Consider the following 12,355-nt stretch of genomic DNA (forward strand, 5'->3'; position numbering starts at 1 on the left):
CTTTTGGTGACGTCATTCCTTGGATCCGTTACAAGATAGACCTGAACAAGACTTCATTTGTGATCGAATTAGCTGTGGTTAGATGCAGATGATTTAAAAGTTATTACAGTAGTTGTAAACTATTTCCAGAGCCCTACCATAGGGCGACGGAGCAGCCGCTCCAGGCGCTAAGTCCTAGGGGGCGCCTCAGTGGTAAAGAAAATTAAAGGGTATAAATTAGGGGCAACCAAGGGGGCGCCATAATAGGATCTCGCTCCATCCTAAAACTTGTCTCGGGCAGGCATTGACTATTTCCATGAATTAATATTAAATCAATAAAGGAAGTTAAACTTTAAATAAAATAGATTGATGTTCACATATTAAATCTTAAAGAGAATGAGTTATTTTTATTCATGAACGCTAAGCCTGATGTTTTCAATGTAAATGATTTTTAGAAAATTCATACTTTAATAATTTAATGTAGTTTCGTTATTTTATTTTTTTCCTATTTGAGTAAATAAGATAACTTATTAATAAATTAAGAATTTAGAACTTTATACATTTATCATTTTCAGATGTAAATATACATATAAGCAAATGATCAATATAATAATTAAACTTGTTTAAACTATTCTAAAATTTAAACAATACGACTGTCATATTTTCTATATTTTTTTGAAAATATGATGTACAAATTTGTATTTATAATCAAAGACAAGTTTCTAGCATAAGATGTATACTGCATACAAATGTATTAAACAGGGTGCATAGGAAAGTTCCTTTAACCGGAAAATTCTTGGGACGAAGAGAGGTAGAGCTACAGCTATGCAAGTGAGGTAACGGTGTAGTAAAGCGACTACGCCCGACCTAATGCAAACGATAGCAGCGCCCCTAGTGGCGAAATTTGGAAGATAGGCAACGTAAATCGAAAACGGAAACAGATAGAGCAAACTTTCCAATTAGAAAGTTTTAGAGCATCAATTAATTAGTACGAAACGACGTGGTTCACACAGATAAATTATCGCCTGTATACCCAAAAATGTCCGAAAGCGAAGCACGCCATTTTGCATAAACGTTTGAAAGAAATAGCCATAAGTATGAAGAAATACGCACAATTTCTTGTATAAAATACATAGGTCAGTCAATACAGTTTGATAACTATGGCGTGTATCGTGAGCAATGGCAAACTTTACGAACATAAGAACTCGACATTAACTTGTTATCACTGTGTGACAGTTTGCCTTTCCATTGTTTTTTGTGTGTTGTTATCAAACTGTATTGACGTAAGTACGTATTTTGTGCAATAAATTGTGCATATTTCTTCAGGACTGTTTCGAAAATTAAACAGTATGTTTAGTAAAAGTATCATAATTTGAGTTATTGGACATTTTCTATTTTTTTGGAAAATGGACTCCCTCGTTCACATTTTACAATGTCATGGTCACAAAATCAAGGATTTTTCCCAGTCTGTTTTTGAATACTAATCTTGGATACATGTTCTATCAAACATAAATTGCCATTTTAGTGTCATAGACTTGGTTTTTTTAGAACAAAAAATAATTCAGAATTTTTGTTTTTTTTTCGGTGTAAAAAAGTACTGTAATTATTAGTTAGTTTGTCATGCAGGTTACAGTACTTTTTGTTACACCGAAAAAAAAGAAACAAAAATTTTGAATTATTTTTGGAAGTATTGTTGTTAAAAATGTTTATTTGCACTATTTAATTTCTGTAAAATTCTGTTATATTAACTTTAATATAAAATCCAATTGAATGACTATTTGTTACAGTTCTCACAATATCAATTTATGTTCATAAATTTCAAACTGTTGTATAAATATATCATTTTACCTTTATATGAAATTCACCTCATTGGATTTGAATAAAATATGTCCATATTCCAACAATATATACTTTACTTATATACTATAAAATGTTGATGCTGAATTACTTTTTGTATGGCAAATGTTTAACTAACATAACCAGATCCACTATTTGGTTTATAATAAAAAAAATTTATTAGTANCATATATATATTTATGAATTTCACTTTTGTATGGTTATGTGATGTAATGTCAGAATCGAAATTATTTCCCATTTTCCGGATCGCCCAATGAATGAGAATGAATCCTGTCCGTTATCATTGACATATTCCGTTCGGAAAAATTATAAAATCATTAAGACGTCAATTATTTTTCAAAAAATTAAGTAAAATACGACAAACTATAATCCATATCATACCGAAACTAAAGCATCGGTTTATTCAGATTATTCTGCTGCTAGTCAACAAGAGTCAGCCTTAGGAATGAATTTATCAAACTTAAAAATATGTTTTATTCAATTATTTTCTTGAACATTTCATCTTGTGCAGTAATGTTTAAAATTTAATTCGGTTTAACGCAATTAAATAGTGAATTAAGTATATTTGATAAGAATTTTGACTTCCTGAATAGTGTGTATTTCTGAATTATGAGTAATGCAAAGGTGGTGCGTTCTCGCTCAGTATACAGGCTTATTTTATTTTATTTTTGAAATAATTATAAAAACTGATTATACTTTTGTAACACGTCAAGAATAGAATGTTGAATATTTGGAAGAATTCAACCAAAAACGGAACTCGAACACACCTCTCCAGATCGCCCTGACAAAATAGCCGGCAGTTTTAGCATAGGTTTGGCTGATGGTTTAGATTTTGTATATATATATACAAAATCTAAACCATCAACTTTAAAATATTATATATATATATATATTAAACTTCTACGAGAACGTAATGTTTTAAACCATAATACTGGATATTTCCTGTATTATCACTGGATACATCTGTGTGCCATACAGTGCCGTAACTAGGGCAGTGCCAGCGGTGCCTAGGTACGGGGCGTATACCCTGGGGGCACAGAAATGACCTAGACCAAGTTTTGGTCTAGGTCATTTTGGCTAGTTACAGAAGCTCGCACTGGGTGCATAAAAGACTAGTTACGGCGCTAGTGCCATATATTACGGAATCTTCATTATATTCTCCAGGTAACAATGACAAGTGTGTTTCACCTGCTGGAAATATATTCGTAATAAGTACAACCAATGTTGTCAACAATTAAGAAAAATGAATAATTTCTGTTGAAATAATATTAAAATGTTACTTCAAACGCTAAAGACTGAGATATGATTACTCTCGAATTATAAATCATAAAAATATTCAGTTTCCACATCAAATTCGGAATGAGATGAAACAATTCAATTCTTTAAATCAAATATCTGTTTATTACAAGTATACACAATAATTTTCATTTCTCGTTTTATTTCTAATTTAATATTGCAAAGCTTATTTTACAGATATTTTCAATCTCTTTCACATATTAACTTCTTCAATAGCTTTTAGAATAATTCTGATTTGTTTAAATATATTCTGAGATAAAGAATTGCATTCTATGATGATCGCTAGTTTATTAATTGAATAAAAATAAAGTTTAACGCATGTAGTCTTCTATTTCTGCTATTTAGTTTCTCAAAGACTAAAGTATTATTGAGAATAAATAGCTTTAACTTTAGCCAGACATACACGTCATCAGGATTAAAAAGGTTAGAAATTCTTTTTACTTTTATTTACATGTTTTAAATTTAACATTAGTGTAATTAACGTTCTTGACATTGATGATTTAGTACAATATATTTAACATTGTTAACATCATTGATTAACATTGTAATAAACTAAAATTCATTACACCTTTAAATGTATAAAACATGATACATTTTCTATTAAGCCTGAATTTTCCAAAAACGGGTGATATAGTCAAATTAAAATTCGTCCCTGTGACACTGTTTCTATAAAATAATTTTCTTGAAGTGTTTGTTTCGTTGGAAACACTGTCATTCCACGATATCCTAAATGTTATGACTGGACTATTTCCTATTTATTTTACATCATATTCCTGAGAGGTACGACTACCACTAGAGATACATTATTTTTATAGGACTCTGAAGAGACAGAACTAATTAATTAGACATCATAATGATGCAGCAAGAGAGGAAAATACTCAAAACGAAGAATGTGGTGACACCAGATAAGATCTATCTGGTGTCACCACATCACGTTTCTCTTCAAAAACTGTCAATGTAAAAAGATGTATTATATAATATTAACCAATTAGAAGACTAATAAAAACAATATTAACAATAGAGTATAGTATAGTATAAAATAAACTAGATTGAATAACTAAGTCATTTTTGGATATTTAAATGAATTTGAATAATGTATTAACTTCAATTATTAAATTTCTGAACTCATAAAAAATCATTAAACAAAATAAATTCAATGTTTATAGAATTGACTATTAGTAAAATCTAAATAATTTTTTAAAGACTCAAAAAATTCATTACATAATCAATAGAAGAAAATTTTAAAAATGTAAAAATTAAAATAAAATTTTTTATTTAGCTTAATGTAGGCTAATCATTACCATATAAAATATACAATAGCAATTCAAAGATGTACTTTTAAAATAAAAGCATTTTTCTCACTTTTTATCACAATTATGTTGTACAAGTTTTGCATTAAAAATGTAAGTTATATCATCTAATATTTTTCCAGAATTCTTTAAATCACTAAAATATCCTTCTTCAGAAAGATAGACTACTTCTTTCAGTATCGAAAATCGTTGTTAACGTTATGAAACGAACCATTTTATTGTTTAACTTTAGTCTCTGTTGGCAAAGAGAAAATCTCAGGGAAGATCGACCTGTAACGGTTAGAATTTCAAAAATAAAATCTAGTAACAGCCAGTCAACTTGCAGCTTAATCTGATAATTGCCTCTATCGGGTAGTAGAAGAACCAACGTATTTAGGTTTATATATTTTGCTTCTTGGCACATTTAAATAACCATGTCGGAAGTCATTTATTCTATGACATTAAACTTTTTCTTTAGATTTATATTTACAAAACTATATCATGTATATTATTACTTAGAATTATTAGTTAGAACAACAAATCAGGAAAAGTTATTAGTATACTCTTCTATCTTATCTTTTCTATTTCCTCCCGTCCATCTTTTATTATGCTCAACTCATCCGATCCTTACGATAAATCAACAGTAACCTTTTTCAGAATCAACTCCGTTCATAGTCTTTATCACTATCTAGGATGATTCGGATCATCACACATCTGATTCACGTTCACACGATAAACCTTACAGTGGTTCTATCAGTTCGAACGTGATATTCGTTGCAGAGGTTACAGTTTGCTTTTATCTGCATTATTTTGGATGCTAACTCTGCAAATACCAATTTTGCGTTTTTGCTAATTTTTATATTATTCTCGTCTTTGTTAAAATTAAAGTTCTTCATAATAAATCTGTCTTATTCTCGATAAGTATCTGAGACAAGATTAATCACGTTTTTGATACGACATCAATTCAGTTCTTTATTGCAGCTTAATTTTTTAGTTTTTTGTGCCTTCTTCAGAAATGACACAAGCAATAAACTTTAATCTTCGTGGAATAGTAACCGTTTAATCAATACATATTTGGAGAATCTCACTAAAACGTTAGTATTTTTATGATATATATCTGATTTTAGCCTAATCTGAAAGATTAAAGAAAGTAATCTAAAAGATATAATAAAAAAGGCCTGAAAGCACATTCACGTGATGTATTATGTTCACTTAAATATTTCATTTTTCTAAATAACTTGTAATCTGGGATATCAGAATAATCTGCGGCTTCTTTAATCCACATTTGCAGTTCCCTCACGTGGCAGAGGGCATGAATCCTTTGTCTTTGATGTGTCCTTTGACTTTGTCCCAGTGGATCCAGGGGACCAATGCAATGAATGCATTGTCGTTTCTTCCCGTACGACCTATCTAATGACCTGAAAGGACCTGATTGAGGTAGGCATGAAGTTTATGATGATATTGGGGCGGTTTCTCGCCTTTCTGATACAGGTAATAATCAGAATTCTTATTCAGTTGCAGCATTAACCAGTTTTGGAGCATGTCAAGATAGGATATTCCAGTCATCGTGTCTTCCGAGAAAAGAAAGCCCAGACAGCATAAAACACATTAAACTTCAGTGAATCACGCTGGTGTTCAATCATGACATGAATTCTTGGTCCCCAAATTCGGCAATTATCTCTATTCACTTTTCCACTTACGTTAAATGCTGTACGCATTTAACGTAACTAGCAGCCAACATTAGTAACTCTGAGAATCCGCGGTGAGGAAGTTAAGAAGTAACGCGTCTTAACTTGCGATATGGAAAATGCTTAATTACTCGTTCAAATTAGGAGGGTGCATGGTTCGAGCGGAGAGGGGTCGTTTGTTCGTCGATAGGAGTCCGGCCTCAAAGTACATCCAATCAACATCAAATAAACAAATAACAAAAAGTTTAATGAATAAGATAAAGCTTAGGTAAATAGATACAAGGAGGTTGAAATATATCTATCGACAAGCTAGCTACTTATACTGTTAGTATGCCGAGATAGATCGTTTACATCAATCTAAACCGGCCTGTCTACACGAAGTATTATATACTTCGTGTAGACAGGCCGATATCTCGCTAGCCGATTCGGACGAGGATACAGTGAGGAGAATCCTATCTCTCGAAGTCCGAACTCGATAGAGACAGGAGAGTAGCTTGGCCCATGAGCTTCGAGGAGAGTGACCGGCCTGAGCTTGGATTTTTGCCCTTTTTAACTTCTAATCCCCTCCAATTGGGGGTTAAATCTTTCCCATGTGACGGGACGTGAAACCGTTTCGCACGGCCCACCGTCCCATCAACGGGTGAGACAAACTTGCGTATGTATCATCCACGTGCAAGATAAGATCTCGTCACGGAAAACAAACAAACTGGACGGTAGTTTTATTTCTCTTTGTTCTCCATTTCTCACGAACGTGTAAAGTGGTTCCTCTCGTTTTTCACGCATAAAAACAACTTAACGGCATTAATTGTTAAATAAAGGTTAGAAAAATTCTCCAATCTTAAAGAGAGGCTTTTGTTCTGTCTCCAGCTTTTTACAGTAACTATACCAAAAAAGAAAAAAATTACATTGTGTGCTCTTATATATGAGACTTGGTGTATCCGGGTATACCTCCACGCAATGAATTATAAATAACTCAAAGTAGGACTTTATAGATATTCAGTATTAAATGTTTTTGCAGCTGAAAAATGCTAAAAACATCTTTATAAAGATCTAGTTTATTTGCTGTTTTAAGATATATATCAAGATGTATAAGATACAAAAATCTCTACGTGGCCTATTATTTTAAAAACTAATAAAATAATCACCTAAACGCTATGCGCTAAACGAGCAAATTTTTGCCCTCTCCAGCTCCTCTATCAGAGAGTGCTATTGTAATCTCAGTCACTAATAAAAATAGGACATAATTTATTAATTACAAAATTGTAGCACATAAAAAGTATGTGCTATTACTTTTTAGTGCATTCCGAAATATCAAGTGAGATCGCGGAATAAGCTATCAAACATATAGTAAATGCTTCACTACACAACAGACAAGTTGGATACACATCATAATACTAATACTGTACAAAGAGAGAGTAATTGAATGTTCGATTATGTTTAAGTTAGAAGTGATATGGATATGCAAATGATCCGATTTAATAGAAATTACCAAATGTCGTTAAATAAATCAGCGCTAACTAAACATTTTTTATTGTAAGAGTTTGAGATAATGGGTCATAGACCTCTTTTAGCTCATGATTACTAAGGGTGCATTTACTTCTGAGTTAGCAGTGCTAATTCTGATAACCGGATGTGACGTCATTAGCACGTGTATTCGTGCTTACTTATCAAATTCGAAAGTGAACACATACGCTAACAAGAAATATGGCGGTTTCCAGCCATATTTCTTGTTAGCGTATGTGTTCACTTTCGAATTGGACAAGAAAGCCCGAATACACGTGCTAATGACGTCACATCCGGTTATCAGAATTAGCACTGCTAACTCAGAAGTAAACGCACCCAAGAGGCCGCACTAACCTAATTACCGACCAGATCACTGCTAATCTAAACTCATTCAACCACTCTCGCATTGCATTCGTGTTATGCAGTGACACTACTACCACCTTCTACTTTCTGCAGTGAAGCATTTATCTGTCATATTTGACAGCCTCTTCCGAGATTTTACTTGATATTTCGGAATGTACTACAGTAGAACCTCGATTATCCGCCCTAATTGGAGACTGGGGTTGGTCGGATAATTGAAAAGTCGGATAACCGAAAAGTATGAAAAAATCCATTATTAGTGTAGTATATTATTATATCCCATGTAATTAGTATATTAGTATATCGCTATTAACCTATTTTGCGTTGAATTTTCATCGATGTTAAGCCTAACAAAAATTTTTTAAAATAATAATCGTCGCTATTGTATCGTTAAAAATTAGAAAATTAAGCTTCGTTTAAATACTGGCTCCCTTTCATGGTCGAATGAGTGTTGCCAGCTAAAACACGTAAAAATAATATTAAAGTAGCCAAGACATAGCCAAATATTGTAGCGCCACATCACTAGCGGACATTTGAAATTTGCCGACTAGGACGGTCGGTTAACCGAGGGGTCGGTTGATCGGGGGTCGGATAATCGAGGTTCTACTGTACAAGGTAATAGCGGGTACTTTTTATGTACTACAGCTTTGTAATTGATAAATGATTCTCTATTTTCATTAAGGACTGAGATTACAACAGCACTCTCTGATAGAGAGCTGGAGAGGACAGAAATTTTAAACATGCCTAAAATTTAATATTATTCATTAGTTAATGTATGGAAAAGATATGAAATTTATTATCTTTCAACCTACTCGCTTTAAGAATAAAATTTACTTGTTCGTTCACTTTCAAAATATAATTTCTACTAAAATTCTTTCAATAATAATATAATTTAAAATTTAACTTAGCATACTTTAAATTTTTTAGATCAATATTTATTAATATAAAATAACGAAAAAATTTATCCAAAAAGCATTTTTATTAATCGTTAATAAATAAAACTGTAACTATAGCTGTCAATTTTATAATATACAGTTTTAATTAATTAACATTTAATACTTCAAAAAATATCGTCTATACTAAAACTTATTTCTATAAAATGAATTTTTTACTTGTTTTAAAATAACAACAAGTAAAAAATTATTGCCTTCCAACGATAAATTTATTAAAGTTAAAACTTAAAATTAAAATTATTTTGATCTAGAATTTCTTTATTTAAAAAATTAATTACATTATTGCGCAAAATTCTTTCGAAGAATGATTAAAAACTATTCCGAAGATAAATTTTCAACTTATCAATACATATTTGCACGACTTTTAACATATAAGCAATATTTGTACATCATACAATATTATACGAATATACTATTTCAAATATACAATATTTGTATAATTGAAAATTATTGAGTACATTTGCCAGTATTGTCAAATCTGGCAAATAAATTAAATTAAATTCTAAATTTGAAGTATTTATATTGAAATGTATAGCAATTAATATAAAATTAAATGAAAAATAACTAATAAAAAAATTTTTCAATTAAAAATTCAATATAATTCTGTCCTATTTAGTATAACTTTCATGTTAAATATTCATCTATATGCATTTATTTTTCAATTATATTCTTTTATTTAATTGAATTGTGAAATGTGTTAAAATGTAATTTTTTCCTTCCAATATAATTAAATTTTAATATTTAAAAAATTATTTAATTACTTCAAATACAAAGTAGTTTAGCAATTTACACAATGTTCGTTTTTAATATTAAAATAAAGTTAATTAATTTTTACATGACATTTTTAATTTTCTTATCATTCCTTTTTTCTCTTTTTTAATACTGTATTTTAATTTTAAAAAGTGTAACATAAATTTTTCAAATATTACATTTTAAACATGCTTCTTCATTTATAAAGTTATTTTTAAATTTAAAAAAATATATATTTTCTTAAAACTAATTATTTTTATCAATGAGCCATTCACTTACATTGCAATTTTATTATGATTACTTTATTATTTCAATACAGCAAAAGCTGTCTAAAAATAACTTTTATAAGACATAATGTGACTAAGCAGAAAATGAATCTTGGAACAATTTCATAAATAAAATACTATTACAAGCTGAAAAATCTGTCTAACTCAGAAACAGATTATTTTTTATGAATCAATTGTATAAAATAACCTGAATAGAACGGAATTTTTGGGCATAACATTAAATTCTTAATCATAATTAATGCTGTAAGTTGTATGTTTGGATCATGCTTAGCTTTTCAGTGATAAGAGTTATAGTCTACTTCGTTTTTCTTTGTTAAGATTGCAGTTTCATTGTCTAGAAATTAGCTGTAACAATAGAATACCGCTGTTCTCCCAATCCTTTAAAAGAGTTGCTTAATAAAAGTCTAACCCGTTATAAAACAAAACATTCTAACATAACAGAAAAGTCTGGTTGATATCGCTACCTTCCGTTTGAAACCGTTTTTACTGTAATTTCGTATTGAAAGTATTAGTAGTACTGTACCTCGTATTGCCATCTGCTGTGATTAAATTTAACTAAAAATGGATCATTAATTTAAAAAAGAAAACTCATTTACATGCTTTCTTGTCAAAAATGTCACGTTGTAAAAATATAAAAAATAACAGATGTTTTAATTAATTTTTAACAACACTTGATTCATATTTTATATATATATTTTTAGTATTTTCGAAAATTAATATATTGTAAAAACAACTTTAAAAAATGTTTAATTGCATTAATAATGGTAAAATTCGTTACGGAATTGCTTAACATAATTGGCTTATATATTTAATATAAGTTTTTATGTAAGTTATTAAAAAAATTGAAAAAATATATGAACTTTCGTTTTCTTCACACACATTTTTCAACCTTCATTTTTGTGACAATATTTTATGTAATATAAAAATTTCAAAATCACGTTTTTCTGGTTAACAAAGATTCATAAGTTTTAATATGACGATAATATAATAATAAAACGACATAGTTAATTTAATTTTGTCCCGGGATTTCCCGGGAAACAGTTCACTTTTATCCCGGAATCCCGGGACAAGCAAAAGACCGGGGAAATGAGAAACTCTAGTGATGTTAATGGCAGCACACGTAATCGCGGCCCCGATACTAAATGTTCCTTACCCACGCACCTCGAAATGGTAAGGATTGACATAGGGATCCATATGTAATGATGGCGCCACCTGTTTCGATGGTGGATAATGATACTGTGCGGCCTTGGCTGCCAATGCATCAGACAATCTCGAGAAAAATTTTGATAGAGCTCACATTCTAATTCGAAACGAATTTTCATCGCGTCTAAAATACCTGGAAATTCTTGAAATATACATGACTATTTCTAGTGGAAAGGCTCCTATGTTACATGCACGGAGGGTAGTACCAAGGCCTTCTAGATTATATAGGCCATAAAACTGAAGCCAAAACTTTTGGTGACGTCATTCCTTGGATCCGTTACAAGATAGACCTGAACAAGACTTCATTTGTGATCGAATTAGCTGTGGTTAGATGCAGATGATTTAAAAGTTATTACAGTAGTTGTAAACTATTTCCAGAGCCCTACCATAGGGCGACGGAGCAGCCGCTCCAGGCGCTAAGTCCTAGGGGGCGCCTCAGTGGTAAAGAAAATTAAAGGGTATAAATTAGGGGCAACCAAGGGGGCGCCATAATAGGATCTCGCTCCATCCTAAAACTTGTCTCGGGCAGGCATTGACTATTTCCATGAATTAATATTAAATCAATAAAGGAAGTTAAACTTTAAATAAAATAGATTGATGTTCACATATTAAATCTTAAAGAGAATGAGTTATTTTTATTCATGAACGCTAAGCCTGATGTTTTCAATGTAAATGATTTTTAGAAAATTCATACTTTAATAATTTAATGTAGTTTCGTTATTTTATTTTTTTCCTATTTGAGTAAATAAGATAACTTATTAATAAATTAAGAATTTAGAACTTTATACATTTATCATTTTCAGATGTAAATATACATATAAGCAAATGATCAATATAATAATTAAACTTGTTTAAACTATTCTAAAATTTAAACAATACGACTGTCATATTTTCTATATTTTTTTGAAAATATGATGTACAAATTTGTATTTATAATCAAAGACAAGTTTCTAGCATAAGATGTATACTGCATACAAATGTATTAAACAGGGTGCATAGGAAAGTTCCTTTAACCGGAAAATTCTTGGGACGAAGAGAGGTAGAGCTACAGCTATGCAAGTGAGGTAACGGTGTAGTAAAGCGACTACGCCCGACCTAATGCAAACGATAGCAGCGCCCCTAGTGGCGAAATTTGGAAGATAGGCAACGTAAATCGAAAACGGAAACAGATAGAGCAAACTTTCCAATTA

Source organism: Centruroides sculpturatus, unplaced genomic scaffold (genome assembly GCF_000671375.1).
Source record: "Centruroides sculpturatus isolate CEXI.00-Female unplaced genomic scaffold, Cexi_2.0 scaffold1190, whole genome shotgun sequence".
In the NCBI taxonomy this organism is placed as follows: Eukaryota; Metazoa; Arthropoda; class Arachnida; order Scorpiones; family Buthidae; genus Centruroides; species Centruroides sculpturatus.